This window comes from Ranitomeya imitator, chromosome 1 (genome assembly GCF_032444005.1).
Source record: "Ranitomeya imitator isolate aRanImi1 chromosome 1, aRanImi1.pri, whole genome shotgun sequence".
Taxonomy (NCBI): Eukaryota; Metazoa; Chordata; class Amphibia; order Anura; family Dendrobatidae; genus Ranitomeya; species Ranitomeya imitator.
The window spans coordinates 238,502,517-238,520,170 of record NC_091282.1 but is presented as its reverse complement, the minus strand read 5'-3'; the positions used below and the strand labels follow the sequence as shown (position 1 = coordinate 238,520,170).

The window sequence follows — 17,654 nt, the reverse complement described above, 5'->3', positions numbered from 1 at the left end:
TGCTGCCTTTGGAGGCCAGCTACTTAAGCCCCAGACCACACCCTAGATTGGAGATAAGATGTACATCCTCATGCTTGCTCCATGAATGTCCACATACAAGCCAGCCCAGTATGCAACTTAGCTTAACCCCTCACAATACTTAGTGTGCTGGAGGAAAGATTCTGGGCTTTATATCACTGACACCTTTAAGCTTAGTGAAACATATCTGCTTCCAGCACTTTACCAGTGACTTTGTCACAATATATTTAACAAATGCCCGAGAAAGGTTAATTTGAACCAAAATGTGGCAGAATAGGACAATATGTTGTCTTATTCTACCAATATATACTAGCATACTGGGTGCTAAACACTATATATATATATATATATATATATATTTATAACTATAAATATAAATTAGCAGGAACACTGCATAAAATACCATGTATACTTGAGTATAAGCTAAGATTTTCAGCCCATTTCTTTAGGCTGAAAGTGCCCCTCTCGGCTTATACTCAAGTCATTGTCCCAGGTGGTCAGCGGGGGAAGGGGAGTGGCAGGAGTGGCAGCTGTCACATCATACTCACCCGCTCCTCACGTGGTCTCTGCATGTCCCTGCTTCTCAAATGGTCTCTGGCACCTGCAGCTCTTCCTCTGTTCAGCGGTCACGTGGTACCACTCATTAAAGTAATGAATATGGACGCAATGCCTCTCCCATAGGCGTGCAATGCATATTCATTACTGCATCACAGATGAAGTGTACCTACAATAAAAATTACAGACCTCTCCATTCTTTGTAGGTGTGAAAACTTGCAAAATCGGTAGTGTATAAAATACTTATTTTCACCACTATGTATGTATATCTATATATCACTGTAAAAAGATGTAGACAGGTGAGGAAAAATGCTGCAAAAGTATGAATTCTTTCATAAAGAGAAGTGTTTAAAGTTTACTATTAGGGATGAGCGAGTAGTGAAATATTCTGACTAGCTGTACTCGTAGCGAGTAGGTCCTAATACTTGGGTATTCATAACGAGGACCGAGTCTAATACAAGTCAATGGGTGTGAGAGAAAATAATAAAAATAATAATCTTTTTTTTATATAGCGGTAACATATTCTGCAGCGCTTTACAGTTTGCACACATAATCATCGCTGTCCCTGATGGGGCTCGCAATCTAAATTCCCTATCAGTATGTCTTTGGAATGTGGGAGGAAACCCAAGTACCCAGAGGAAACCCATGCAAATATGGGGAGAACATATAAACTACTTGCAGATGTTGTCCTTGGTGGGATTTGAACCCAGGACTCCAGCGCTGCATGCTACCGTGCTAACCACTGAGCCACCGTGCCTCTCATGCGAGTGCTGTCCGATTTTTACTCACCGGCGTCCTTTGAAAAGTTGGTAATTCATATGTGGCTACAGTAAAATCACACTGACAGGTTAGAATAGAATAGGTAGAACCTATGTACGTACATAGAATAGATGTATATATATGTCAGTGTCACACAAATATATACAGGTCCTTCTCAAAAAATTAGCATATAGTGTTAAATTTCATTATTTACCATAATGTAATGATTACAATTAAACTTTCATATATTATAGATTCATTATCCACCAACTGAAATTTGTCAGGTCTTTTATTGTTTTAATACTGATGATTTTGGCATACAACTCCTGATAACCCAAAAAACCTGTCTCAATAAATTAGCATATTTCACCCATCCAATTAAATAAAAGTGTTTTTTAATAACAAACAAAAAAACCAACAAATAATAATGTTCAGTTATGCACTCAATACTTGGTCGGGAATCCTTTGGCAGAAATGACTGCTTCAATGCGGCGTGGCATGGAGGCAATCAGCCTGTGACACTGCTGAGATGTTATGGAGGCCCAGGATGCTTCAATAGCGGCCTTAAGCTCATCCAGAGTGTTGGGTCTTGCGTCTCTCAACTTTCTCTTCACAATATCCCACAGATTCTCTATGGGGTTCAGGTCAGGAGAGTTGGCAGGCCAATTGAGCACAGTAATACCATGGTCAGTAAACCATTTACCAGTGGTTTTGGCACTGTGAGCAGGTGCCAGGTCGTGCTGAAAAATGAAATCTTCATCTCCATAAAGCATTTCAGCCGATGGAAGCATGAAGTGCTCCAAAATCTCCTGATAGCTAGCTGCATTGACCCTGCCCTTGATGAAACACAGTGGATCAACACCAGCAGCTGACATGGCACCCCACACCATCACTGACTGTGGGTACTTGACACTGGACTTCAGGCATTTTGGCATTTCCTTCTCCTCAGTCTTCCTCCAGACTCTGGCACCTTGATTTCCGAATGACATGCAAAATTTGCTTTCATCAGAAAAAAGTACTTGGGACCACTTAGCAACAGTCCAGTGCTGCTTCTCTGTAGCTCAAAAGTGGCTTTACCTGGGGAATGCGGCACCTGTAGCCCATTTCCTGCACACGCCTGTGCACGGTGGCTCTGGATGTTTCCACACCAGACTCAGTCCACTGCTTCCTCAGGTTTCCCAAGGTCTGGAATCGGTCCTTCTCCACAATCTTCCTCAGGGTCCGGTCTCCTCTTCTCGTTGTACAGCGTTTTCTGCCACATTGTTTCCTTCCAACAGACTTACCATTGAGGTGCCTTGATACAGCACTCTGGGAACAGCCTATTTGTTGAGAAATTTCTTTCTGGGTCTTACCCTCTTGCTTGAGGGTGTCAATGATGGCCTTCTTGACATCTGTCAGGTCGCTAGTCTTACCCATGATGGGGGTTTTGAGTAATGAACCAGGCAGGGAGTTTATAAAAGCCTCAGGTATCTTTTGCATGTGTTTAGAGTTAATTAGTTGATTCAGAAGATTAGGGTAATAGGTCGTTTAGAGAACCTTTTCTTGATATGCTAATTTATTGAGACAGGTTTTTTGGGTTATCAGGAGTTGTATGCCAAAATCATCAGTATTAAAACAATAAAAGACCTGACAAATTTCAGTTGGTGGATAATGAATCTATAATATATGAAAGTTTAATTGTAATCATTACATTATGGTAAATAATGAAATTTAACACTATATGCTAATTTTTTGAGAAGGACCTGTAGTATATGTATATACTAGATGGTGGCCCGATTCTAACGCATCGGGCATTCTAGAATATGCATGTCCACGTAGTATATTGCCCAGCCACATTGTATATTGCCCTGTCATGTAGTATATTGCCCAGCCACGTAGTATATTGCCCAGCCACATAGTATATTGCCCAGCCACGTAGTATATTGCCCAGCCACATAGTATATTGCCCAGCCACGTAGCATATTGCACAGCAACGGAGTATACAGCACAGAGCCACGTAGTTGACAGACTTAAAATAAAAAATAAACATATACTCACCCTTCCGAAAGCCCGTTGAAATCCTTGCCCTGTGTGCGGTGCACGCGGCAGCTTCCGGTCCCAGGGTTTGCATGGGCGCAAGACCTGTGATGACATCACGGTCACATGACCATGACATCATGGCAGGTCCTTCTTGCATACCATCCTTGCCACCGGAACCTGCCACTTGCATGGAGCGGTCACCGGAGCATCGTGAGGAGCGGGAAAGGCGGCGGAAGGTGAGTATATAATGATTTTTAATTTTTTTTATTATTGTTAACATTAGATCTTTTGACTATTGATGCTGCATACGCATCATCAATAGTAAAAAGTTGGTCACACAGGGTTAATAGCTGCGTTAATGGAGTGCGTTACACCGCAGTCTATTAACGCTGGCATTAACCCTGTGTGAGGGCTGACTGGAGGGGAGTATGGAGCAGGCACTGACTGCGGGGAGGAAGGAGCGGCCATTTTTCTGCTGGACTGTGCTGGTTGCTGATTGGTTGTGGCTGTTTTGCCGCGACCAATCAGCGACTTGGATTTCCATGACAGACAGAGGCCGCGACCAATGCATATCTGTGACAGACAGACAGAAAGACAGACAGACGGACAGAAAGGCGGAAGTGACCCTTAGACAATTATATAGTAGATATATATATCTTTATATTGCATAGAAGATATAGATAGAATATTAGCCGGTAATTCATGTATGTAGTTTAATCTTGCATGTCGAAGCTGACCAACAATATGAAATAAAGCAGCTGTGCAAAAATTGGTTTATGCTGATGTCACCTACTAATCATTTTTCTTTTTTGATATGTCAGTTTTGTCTTTTATTTAGATAAAGTAGTCTAATGCTATGTTCATGCTAGCCATTTTTGCAGCGTTTTTAATGCAATTTTTCCTCTGCAATTTTACATTACCAGCTATATCTATGAGATTTCAGAAATCTCATGCACACAGCCTTTTTTTTTATCAGTGTTTTGTGCTTTGCCTGGTTTTTTGCGCAATAGAGCACGTCACTTCTTTCAATGTAATGGGTGGTGAAAAAACACCTGGTCTGAACATAGACTTAGTCATTTTTAGGTTTTAGGAAAAAGGAAGACACCTACAAGTGCAGTCTCTGGAATGACAGGGGTGAGTTATCAATGACTTTGAAGGACAGTCATCGCGATGGAGTATCTAAAGATAACAACATGGCTTGGCATCATTAAAATTGAAAATATATTGATCCTTACAAGTGATAATATTGGGGGTTAATTGTCAGTATATTTCATAATAACATGCAATATACAGTAATTTATCACTACTTCTATATAGTTCATAGTTATTCTCATAAAGCACACAATTACAGCCAAGTAATAAGACTAAACAAAATAATGTTCAATTTAAAATGATTGGATAAATTTAAGACCACGTCCTCCAGAAATAAAGTTATTGCTGAAATGAATCAATGTGAAAATGGCTTATGGTGCTGAAACTCCAACACCATATGTGCCCTTGAGAGAAATTGATTCTCTTAACAAGCTGCTAAAGAAAGCAAAGGGATTATGTATATGAGAACTATGGAAAGGCGAGGACACCCACAATATTGATTGATGAATACCTGCATGGAATAGAACAGGCAGAGATTAATAGCAGTTGAAAGCCAAAAAGATTTGTGTGAAATACCATCTCCTTTCAACAATGTTGCCAAATAGGATACAAATGACTGTCTGTTTTCCATTTTATCTCAGACTTTAATGTGAAATTTCTTTATAAAATGTTTTCACAGTTATCAACTCTGTAACTCCTTAAGGACCAGGGGTATTTCCGGTTTTGCATTTCTAATTTTTTTCTCCCCTTCTTCCCACGGCCATAACTTTTATATTTTTCTGTCAATATGGCCATGTGATGGCTTGTATTTTGTGGGACGAGTTGTAATTTTTATTGTCCCCATTGATTTTACCATATCATTTACTGGAAAACGGTAAAAAATTTCCAAATGCGGTGACATTGCAAAAAAAAAGTGCAATTCCACAATGGTTTCTTGGATTTTTTTTACCATGTTCACTAAATGCTACAACTGACCTACCATTATGATTCTCCAGGTCATTATGAGTTCATAAACACCAAACGTGTCTAGGTTCTTTTTTATTTAAGTGGTGAAAAAAAATTCCAAAGTTTGTAAAAAAAATAAATAAAAAAACTAGCCATTTTATGATACCGGTAGCGTCTCCATTTTTCTGGGATCTGGGAGCGGATGAGGGCTTATTTTTTGCTCGCTGATCTGCCATTTTTATTGATACCATTTTGGTGTGTATACAATCTTTTTATCACCTGTTCTTCCATTTTATTGCAATGTTGTAGCGACCAAAAAAACTTAATTCTGGCTTTTCGATTTTTTTTCTGGCTACAGATTGGATTAATAATTTTTTTATATATACATAGATCGGGTGATTGTGAATGCGACAATACAAAATATGTGTATATTTGATTTTTTCTTATTGTTTTATTTTGAATGTGGTGAAAGGAGGGTGATTTGAACTTTTATTTTTTTATTTTTTTTTATATTTTTAAAATCATTTTTCTTTTTAATTTTACTTGCTTCAATAGTCTCCATGGGAGACTAGAAGCCGCGATCATCTGATCAGCTCAGTTACATAGAGCAAGGACTGCAGCTGCTCTATGTACCGTATCGTACAGGTTGTTATGATTATGTAAATATCAAATTTATAATTTAAACCTTTCTCATTTTAGGTCATTTAGGATTACCATAATTATTAATACTTGACAAATGCTAGAATAATGAGAGAGAAAGAATATTTAGAGGCATATTTATTACTAACTGCAAAGTCAAAGGTTTACATACACTAAGATTACTATGCGTTTAAACAATTCTGGACTGCCCGTATGATGATGTCATGTGTTTGGAAGTATTTCAATGCACACCTAAAACACACTGCTTCTTTGTATAGCATCATGGGAAAGTCTACAGAAATCAACCTAGGTATCGGGAAGAGAAATGTGGACTTGCTCTTATCTGGCTCATCCTAGGGGTACAATTTGAAGATACCTGAAGGTGCCTCATTCATCTGTACAAACAATTATATGCAAGTACAAACAAGATGGGACTGTCCAGCCATCATACCACTGTGGAAGGAGCCAGGTTCTGTGTCCTAGAGATGAATGTGCTTTGCTCCAACATGTGCATATCAACCCAAGGACAAAAGCAAAAGACGTTGTGAAAATGATGGTGGAAGCTGGTAAGATTGTGTCAATATCCACAGTGGAACAACTACTGCATCAACATGGGCTGAAAGGCCACTCTGCCAGGAAGAAGCCATTACTCCAAAAGAAACATAAAAGCCAAATTAACGTTTGCAACTGCTCACAGGAACATAGACCTTAATTTTTGGAGACATGTCCTGTGGTCTGATGAAACTAAAATTAAACTTTTTGGGAATAATGACCATCATTACGTTTGGAGGAAAAAAGCAGAAGCTTGGAAGCCTAAGAACACCATCCCAACTGTGAAACACAGGGGTGGCAGCATCATGTTGTGGGGTTGTTTTGCTGCAGGAGGGACTGGTGACCTTCACAAAATAGATGGCATCATGAGAAAAGAAGATTATGCAGCAATACTGAAGCAACATCTCAAGACATCAGCCAGGAAGTTAAAGCTTGGGCGGAAATGGGTCTTTCAAATTGACAATGACCCGAAGCATACTGCCAAGATGGTAACAAAGTGGCTTAAGGATAACAAAGTTAATGTTTTGGGGTGGCCATCACAAAGCCCTGGCCTTATGGGCAAAGCAGAAAATGCAGGTGCGAGCAAGGCGACCTACAAACCTGGATAAGTTACACCAGAAAAGGAGGAATTGTCAGGAGGAATGGGCCCAAATTCTGACCAACTATAAACTAGAAGCTTGTGGAAGGATATTCCAAACATTTGACCCAAATCATTGAGTTTAAGGACAATGGTACCAAATACTAATGAAATGTATGTAAACGTTTGATTTTGCAGCAAGTAATAAAAAATGCTTTAAAACATTCTCTCTCTCTCATTATTCTGGCATTTGGCAAAATAATAATGATGGTAATCCAAATTGACCTATGTGGAAACACAGCATTTTAATTAACCAGACCCCTATTTTTAGTAAGCCAGAAAGAATAGACTTATCTATATGTTGACTTTTGAATGTATGTGTTTCTTTCTGGTTGGTCAAGAAAACAGACTTTTGCTTGTGCAAGCCTGCAATATTGACTTGTAAGTTAACATTTAATATAACATACTGTTCTCTAATCCTTGATGACTAGTGATGTTTACTGATATGCTAATTATGCATTGTCTAGGATGGATAGTTTGGTGACTTTGAAAACAGAGGAGGAAAAGCTAAGCAAATAGATTAAATAATCAAGTAATGCAACTTGATGTCATCTACATTCTTAAGGTACCGTCACACTAGACGATATCGCTAGCGATCCGTGACGTTGCAGCGTCCTCGCTAGCGATATCGTCCAGTGTGACAGGCAGCAGCGATCAGGCCCCTGCTGTGCTGTCGCTGGTCGGGGAAGAAAGTCCAGAACTTTATTTCGTCGCTGGACTCCCCGCAGACATCGCTGAATCGGCGTGTGTGACACCGATTCAGCGATGTCTTCACTGGTAACCAGGGTAAACATCGGGTTACTAAGCGCAGGGCCGCGCTTAGTAATCCGATGTTTACCCTGGTTACCATCCTAAAAGTAAAAAAAACAAACACCACATACTTACCTACAGCCGTCTGTCCTCCAGCGCTGTGCTCTGCACTCCTCCTGCACTGGCTGTGAGCATCGGTCAGCCGGAAAGCAGAGCGGTGACGTCACCGCTCTGCTTTCCGGCCGCTGTGCTCACACAGACAGTACAGGAGGAGAGCAGAGCACAGCGCTGGAGGACAGACGGCTGTAGGTAAGTATGTGGTGTTTGTTTTTTTTACTTTTAGGATGGTAACCAGGGTAAACATTGGGTTACTAAGCGCGGCCCTGCGCTTAGTTACCCGATGTTTACCCTGGTTACCGGCATCGTTGGTCGCTGGAGAGCGGTCTGTGTGACAGCTCTCCAGCGACCAAACAGCGACGCTGCAGCGATCCGGATCGTTGTCGGTATCGCTGCAGCGTCGCTAAGTGTGACGGTACCTTTACCCTTTGTGTAAATACCTGTTAATTATGAAAAGAGGTTACATTCCTCTATAGAGAGAGAATGAGATGGCCAGAGATTCAGCCAAAGCATCAAAACATCCAAGGACTCTACAGGACTGCAATCAAGACATCATGGCTCCATAACGATGGACACAGATTTATCATTTTATAGGATGCCAACCTAGGGACTTTGGCCCGTTGGAAGAATAGAGATCTGCTCCATTGACCATTGCTGAACAATGGATACATTTGGAGAAAGCAAGGATTGGGACTTGCTGATCACCTGGCTCCATGGAGATGTTCAGAGAATCCAGGTTGTGACCCTCCGGTCAGCTGGCCTTGTACCTCAATGGACTGTCATCTTCCTATGCTTGTCATTACCTCCTCTCTTTGTGCATGCCACAAGTAGGGAAGTCCACCCTGGAAGCTCTGAAGTAACAGTTGCTTTTATCCAAGTGAGTCAGCAGAACGGTGAGACTGTGCAATCTGCAAAATCTTGAGGTATTTATCTGTGACAGTTCTACATGTTATCTGCCTGTTTTCTGGTTCAATAAAGTATGGCCACACTGTTTTACAATCACTGTTTTGTCTGAGTAGTGTTATGTCCACATGACAGGGAGAGTGGACATTCGGTGGGATGATCCCTGGTCCATGCGGATTCGGCTAGTGGACCAAGGGTGCCCGCCGACTCCCCGTGTCTCCACAGCCTAAAACAGGAAAGGTTTATCCTAATTTCATGTCAGATATTGAGAAAAACTTGCGTATGTGTCTTTTTAAATAGAATAAGTAAACTTCTAGTTTCAACTGCATATACGTCTACAGTTAGAATATTCTAGCATGGGAATTGGGATAAACACATTATTTAAAACAGTGTGCAGCTCACTTTGGTAAATAAGCATTTAATTAGGAAGATTTCTCTTAATAAAAATTAAATTGTTGCCTCCCAAAATCTAGGGATCTCACTTTCCCTTTTATATCCCTATACTGTGTGGTCTGAATGTTCCTATGTCTACACAGTACAAGCATTAAATGGTGTTCCTTTGCTGGCTCCTATTTTTTATACTGCATGTGATAGTCCCCCTGATTGACTGTGCTGTGATCGGATTGCTGCAGGGCATTTTGCTGAAGCCCCTAGTGCCACCCCTGGTGCCATTAGCCCCCTCACTGAATATGCAGCAGGTGCAAAATGGTGCAGGGCATTTTTTTTTGCCAATTCTTGCAAATTGAATCTCATGTTTGAATTCATGTGAAATGGTGGATTTTAGAAATTCAGTCATTCACATTCCTCTGAGGGATGATCCGCTCATCTCTTTAATGTGACAATGTGAAGAAGGTACAGACATCAAGTGACAGTAAAGCATTCCACGTCTGTGATGGTGCATTGTCCTGCATGAAAATCATGTTTTTCTGCATCGATACCGACTTCTTCCTGTATCACTGCTTGAAGAAGTTGTCTTCCAGAAACTGGCAGTAGGTCTGGGAGTTGAGCTACACTCCATCCTTGGAGTAGGACAAAATGTATAAAAAGTATCATGTGATCAAAATACAACTTGCCTAATAATTCTGCACACAGTGTAATGAGGTCCCCAAGTGTAAATCATAATGACTAGGACTCTTCAGAAAAGTGATTCTAGTTCAGCAAATCTACTGTTCAAACAAAAATCAGCACAAGCCACACTGCATGCCAAATTATGAGACATTTGCAAGTCTGGATAGTTCTTCCACAATTTACTCTGTTAACAATTTTTTATGGACTTCATTTTGTGAAAGGTGTAGTGTTATTCTGCATTCTGAAATGTGAAAAAGATTCTAAAAACTATTACTGAACATTTAGAAACTGACAATTGGCTACAATTTTGCTCAATAGAACTTAGAGAGCTCCAATTATGTAAGCCCATTATTTCTTCTGCACTTTTAAATTTCACACTATGCGGGAAGGTGTTTCTGTTGCTTACTAGTGCAATGCTAGAATGTTTCTTGCCTTTCCAGCCAATGTTTTGCATTGCATATGATGACCACAAACTTCTGTACAGCTCTTTGCTCAAGGAACCCTTATCTATGAATCCACTGATAAACAGTTCTTGTGATGGCAGTGCACAAAACAGCTTGTCACTTAGGGTACCGTCACACTATAACATTTCGATCGACGGTATGATTCGTGACGTTCCAGCGATATCGTTACGATATCGCTGTGTCTGACACGCAGCAGCGATCAGGGATCCTGCTGAGAATCGTACGTCGTAGCAGATCGTTTAGAACTTTCTTTCATCGCTGGATCTCCCGCTGTCATCGCTAGATCGGTGTGTGTGACACCGATCTAGCGATCTAGCGATGCGATCCAGCGATGCGTTCGCTTGTAACCAGGGTAAACATCGGGTAACTAAGCGCAGGACCGCGCTTAGTTACCTGATGTTTACCCTGGTTACAAGCGTTAAACTAAAAAAAAAAAAAACACTACATACTTACATTCTGGTGTCCGTCAGGTCCCTTGCAGTCTGCTTCCAGCACTGTGACTGCCGGCCGTAAAGTGAAAGCAGAGCACAGCGGCTGTGCTTTCACTTTCACTTTACGGCCGGCAGTCACAGTGCGGGAAGCAGAGACTGCAAGGGACCTGACGGACACCAGAATGTAAGTATGTGCTGTTTGTTTTTTTTTAGTTTAACGCTTGTAACCAGGGTAAACATCGGGTAACTAAGCGCGGTCCTGCGCTTAGTTACCCGATGTTTACCCTGGTTACCCAGGGACCTCGGCATCTTGGTCGCTGGAGAGCGTTTCTGTGTGACAGCTCCCCAGCGACCACACTACGATTTACCTACGATCACGGCCAGGTCATATCGCTGGTCGTGATCGTAGGTAAATCGTATAGTGTGACGGTACCCTTAGACCATTAATTGCAGTATTCAAGTACCGCTTGCTGGTCCTGTTCTGTGAGCATTTGTTGATGACTGCTTAGCTGATGAGTTATTGGTACTCTGAAGATATGTTCACATGAAGGCTTTTAGACATCAATAACCATCAATTCCACTTGGCACTGAAAGTCTGTGATGCTTGTGTCTACTGTTGGTGTCCCATTTCAAATAGCATAAGAAGACCAGCGCTCACTTGGAAGTATACGGAATTTAACGATTTGTATTCCATGCTCTTCAGAAAACAGTTGTGACATCTGACAGTTGTTTTCTGAAGAGCATGGAATAAACGTCTACAAATTCTGAAAACTTACAAGTGCCCCTCTTTTGTCTTCTTATGTCTTTTAGACCGATGTACCACATTGTTTTTGAAGCAAAAGACGCCTCAGGATAACACTGGCAGTGTTTCCAATGAAGCATCTTTTCTGACATTTTCCTGGATGTCTTTAGCAGCACTTTTTTTCATAAACTTATAACATCTTGGCGGCTTCCAAGCCTCTACAAGCAGGGAGTGGTTAAAAAGAAGTTCCAAAAGATGGAACATATGCCCAGCAAGCCATTTTGACATTGCTGTTCATATGATCATTATTTTTGGTATTTTTTTAAGACAATATCATAAATGTTGATACATGTATTTACATTGATACTTGTGGTGTAAATCCTTCTGGTGTTTAGGGTTAATTTTTTTTCCACCACAGAAAAGAATCTTTACCTTGTCCCACCTAATAGCCCTAATAAATGGGCAGGTTTCAAACTTCTATTTGGTTAAATCTCCCAATTGACTTATTCTCTGCAGAGAACAGAAACATTAATCAGGCATTTCACAAATTACAGACGCTGACTCACATTGTCTGCTGCTAATGTCCTCTAACTTTTTCAGATATAAAAGCCTTTACATCTAGTATTGAGTTTCACAGCTCTAAGAGTTTTCCATGTCATTCTATTTTTATGTATGATACATCTTGACTACTGAAAGTGAGCAAATTCTCATATACTGCACAAAAAATATTACATTTAATAGATCCCAATTATAAGAAAAATGGAAAAAAATCAAGAATGTTCCTGTTTTATAAACCTTTTCTAAGGATTATATGCTTAAAGGAATGATCTAAACTTTGAAACTTTGAACGTTATCTCCTATCCAGAAGATAGGGTATAACTTTACCATTGTTGGGGGTTCTGACCTCTGTGGTTCCCACATATTCCAAGAACCATGGCTCTGAAGAGTTGTGGCAGAATGAAGTAAAGGTTATTCATGTGCACTATGCAATGTGCAGCTGCAGTGCAGTATAGTGCAACCTCCACCAGGGGGTGCTGGTGAGGGAAGAGAGGTTGCACACACAGTGTAGCAACACTGAGCAGCAGCACAGGTGCCACAGGTAACGAAAGAGTAGTCAGACAAGCCGAATCCAAAACTGTCAGAAGCCGAGGTACCAAAGATAGCAGCTAAATACATAGTCAGGGACAAGCAAGAAGTCAGAGCCTATCAGCAACATAGTAACCAAAATGTGAGACATAAGACGAAGTCGGGGTACAAGCCAAAGTTGAAGCCAGTCGGGAAGTGTGGTATTAGAGACAGAAAACAAAGCCCGAAGTCCAGAGATCAGGTCAAGTCATAAACGAGTATAGGCAGTCAGCAGCACAATGATCACTAATACAGTTATACAGGTCAGGGGCTCAAGCCAGGAAGCATGAACTATAGCTGACACTGGCTCGCAGGCTGCAGAGGACTGAAATAGCCCAGCCAACTTCAAAATGAGGCAGAGGGGATTAACTCCTGCATGACCAGTCCAGAGACAACACGGCTGAAAACAAAAACAGGACTGGATTATGACACACTACTGCTTATTGAATTTGGAGAGGCGGAGATAGTCAAATGCAGCTCTCAGCTGCTCTTCAGTGCTTCTATTAGAATGAAAGGAGAATTTACACAACATGAAACATTGCCTTTATTAGTTTATCATTAAAAAAACTGACAAATTGATAAGTAAAATTAAAATATACTCATTTGCTACCTATCCCCAAGCCAGTATCCAATCTATTGTGCAATAGTTTAAACAAAACAGAGATATCGGATAAGACACCAAATAAAAGGCGGTCTTGCTCCAAAGTGGCCAAGTGGTGTAAAGGGAATGAATTACCAATTTTCTGGACTAATGTCATTCCTACCTAGCTGCGGAAGTTGGCATCCTGAATTATGCAAATGGCACCCCTGCTCAACTTTGATTCCACTAGTGTCCCCTATTAAACCCTATATGTATAGAGGCATTCCAAGCCACATGGCTAATGCAAAATACATGTAGCAAAACCCTAGATAGTTGTCCAAAATCACATGTAAAGGCCCCAAAAAAGAGATGTCAGAGAGACCCTATGGGGTATGCCAGTCCTTATCCACAATGTGCAAAAAACACAAAGTCTCTTGTCCCTGCATTTACCATTCCCCTCTTCAACTCCTGACTCAGCTGCTTCCTCCTCCCCCTGACAGAGACATTTGCAGTTACTCTTGAGTAGTGTTGAGCATTCCGATACCGCAAGTATCGGGTATCGGCCGATACTTGCGGTATCGGAATTCCGATACCGAGATCCGATACTTTTGTGGTATCGGGTATCGGTATCGGATCAATAGGGATGTGTAAAATAAAGAATTAAAATAAAAAATATTGATATGCTCACCTCTCCGGCGGCCCCTGGACATCACGCTGGTAACCGGCCGGCTTCTTTGTTTAAAATGAGCGCGTTTAGGACCTGCGAATGACGTCGCGGCTTCTGATTGGTCGCGTGCCGCTCATGTGACCGCCACGCGACCAATCAGAAGCCGCGACGTCATTCTCATTCACTAAACTCCTAATTCTAGGAATTAAGGACCTGCGAATGACGTCACGGCTTCTGATTGGTCGCGTGGCGGTCACATGAGCGGCACGCGACCAATCAGAAGCCGCGACGTCATTTGCAGGTCCTAAACGCGCTCATTTTAAACAAAGAAGCCGGCCGTTACCAGCGTGATGTCCAGGGGCCGCCGGAGAGGTGAGCATATCAATATTTTTTATTTTAATTCTTTATTTTACACCTCACTATGGATCCCAGGGCCTGAAGGAGAGTTTCCTCTCCTTCAGACCCTGGGAACCATCAGGATACATTCCGATACTTGATGTCCCATTGACTTGTATTGGTATCGGATATCGGTATCGGCGATATCCGATATTTTTCGGGTATCGGCCGATACTATCCGATACCGATACTTTCAAGTATCGGACGGTATCGCTCAGCACTACTCTTGAGTCGTGCAATGAAAATTGCCTTCCTGTTTCTACATAGAGCTGGGAAGGATTCACCTAGTCAGATTTTAATCACATGATATCATAGACCTAATGAAAAACAAACATAGTTAACTGGGTAGAAAGGTAAAATGATCAATTGTAAGTACATAATGCTATATAATCCGACTATCAACCACAGTCGGATCCTTCAGACGGAACCTGAAAACTCATCTCTTCAGGAAAGCCTACAGCCTGCACTGACACCGCTGCTGCCTCATCACCAACGAAGCTACCGCCTCACCAACACCGGAGCTACCGCCTCACCAACACCGGAGCTACCGCCTCACCAACACCGGAGCTACCACCTCACCAACACCGGAGCTACCGCCTCACCAACACCAGAGCTCCTGCAACCCTCAACCTACTGTCTCCTTCCCCATAATCCTGTAGAATGTAAGCCCGCAAGGGCAGGGTCCTCGCCCCTCTGTATCAGTCCGTCATTGTTAGTTTGTTTACTGTATGTGATATTTGTAACTTGTATGTAATCCCTTCTCATGTACAGCACCATGGAATCAATGGTGCTATATAAATAAATAATAATAATAATAATATAATAAATGTGATTTAAATATATTAAAAGGATAAAAACTTTGATGTGAGTCCTTCTTTAACCCCTTAATGACCACCGATATGCATTAAATCGGCAGCCGCTAGGGGGCCTTATTAACTCATTTAAAACGGCGATCGGGAATAAGACTGTACCGCCCCCAGAGTTGGAAAATATCTGGGGTCTCGGCTACTGGGGGTACTTGAGACCCTGGAGAACATTATCAGGGCCTGTCTCCGATCACAAAAAAGAAAAGTGTGCCCATTGTTACAATGATTTCACTCTCTTCTGATATGATATGCATTTCAGAGAAGAGAGAAATGATGCCCCATCCCCAGTCCCTCCTGACCCATCCCCCGGCCTTCTGCATCATCTTCCTGAAAAAAATTGTTTTTTCTCATGAAATGCGCCATTGAGATCTGACAGCCAATAGCCGGCAACAATAGGACATTTTTCTTGTTGTTTCTTTATACCCTATCATAGTGATCAAAATAAAAAAAATAATAAATCTAATCCCCCTTTGTCACCCCCTTAGTTAGATAAATATTATAAAATATTTTTCTTTTTACATTCTTTGCAGTTGGAGTCAGGATTAAGGTTAGGCCGGGGTCACACTTGTGAGTGCAATATGAGAAACTCGCGTGAGTCTCTTGCTTCAATACTCAGCACTGCCACCAACACTCTGGACCAGAGCATTCAGCTGCATAGAAATACATGCAGCTGCACACTCCGGTCCTGAGTGCTTGTGGCAGTGCCGGGTATTGAGGCGAGAGACTCATGCGAGTTTGCATTGGGTGCTTGGGTATGCACAGAGTAACGCTGATCCCCACATTTTTATTTGGGCTGTCTAACAGACATGAAACATGCAGGGCAGAGACTCGAGCATATCAATAATGCATCCGCGATACTCGGTGCATACCCGTGTACCCGATGCAAACTGGGGTAACGTGCACTTGCTCTCAACACTAATGAGGACATTTTCAAACTGACTAGCTAATGTTATCAAATTCTGTGTCGTACCTGTGGGTTGAAAATGCTCATTATACCCTTGCATAAAATCCTTGAGGGGTCTAGTTTCCAAAATAATGTCTCTTCTGGGGGGTGTACATAGTTTAGGCATATCAGGGGCTCTCCAAATGCGACATGGCATCTTCTAATAATTCCAGCAAATTTTTACATTAAAAAAGTCAAATGGCGCTTCTTCCCTTCTGAGCCCAGCCATGTGCCCCAAGCAGTAGATTTCCCCCACAAAAGGGGTATTAGTGTGCTCAGGAGGAAATTACACAACACATTTTTTGGTCCATTTTCTCCTAAAACCCTTGTGAAAATAAAAGATTTGGGGTCTAAATGAATTTTTTGTGACAAAAAATTTAATATTTTTTTCTTCCAGATTGCTTCAGTTCCAGTGAAGCAACTGAAAGGCTAATAAATAGGGTTGAGCGACCTTGACCTTTTTAGAGTCGAGTCGTGTTTCGCAAAACCCGACTATCTTAGAAGTCGAGTCGAGTGGAATCGGCCGATTATGGCGAAAAGTCGGGTATCGCCCGAAACACGAAACCCAATGCAAGTCAATGGGGGAGCATAGTCGGCAGTGAGTGGAGGCCAGGAAAACACCTACACTGCCCATTTTAATGGCAAAAACATCCATTCTTGTTACAGAAGCTTGTCAATCGTAATTTAGCTTATAATAATTGGAAGGCATTTGAAATTGGGGGTCATTTGGCTAAAGTTGTGGGGGGTAGGGCTGGTTCAAGTAATTAGTGGGCCCAGTAAATCTGGACCACGTCACGGCAGTGGAGCAGGGAGAGGTAAGTATTTCAACTTTGCAAGTGCTGTGATCCTGAGCAAGCAGGGGGGGCCCGCTCGTTGGCATTGGCACCGGCCTCCCACCGGCAGCAACACTTTTGCGTACTATGAGAGGCCCTGTGCCAGTGACGTCGCCAACTAGTATTCCTCCCCCCACCTGATGAAGGAACCTGCACTTTCATCTGCACCTTCCTCTTTGTCCCCGTGTAAGGTGGTATGGTATGCGGGAAGAGGAACCTGACTTTCAGCAGGGTCACAATCTTGCTGTGTAGCGTGCACGGGGAATTTTGCGTTATGGGTCAATGTACCAGCAGACTCATCTATCACTGGCTGGGCAATGGGCAGGATGAGGAGGAAACACAGATATAGGCCCAAAGAATAAAGTTGGCTAAATGCAGTTCAAAATTGGTAACACAGGACTAACCAGGGGGCATTGCAGTGGAGGACAACTGGAATGAGAGGCTGACACAGAGAGTAGGCCCAAATCAGTAAGTAGTTGAAATGCAGTTCAAAATTGACAACCGTAGTAAACAGGCGGCACAGCTTTGTTCAGTGGAGGAGAACAGCAAGGAG

At 42.0% G+C, this 17,654-nt stretch overlaps 1 protein-coding gene across 1 annotated transcript in view; it reads left to right on the top strand.

Annotated features, from left to right (window-relative positions):
* Positions 1-17,654, top strand: part of WSCD2 (WSC domain containing 2) — a 762,862-nt gene that overhangs the window by 703,506 nt on the left and 41,702 nt on the right. The window lies entirely within an intron of this gene.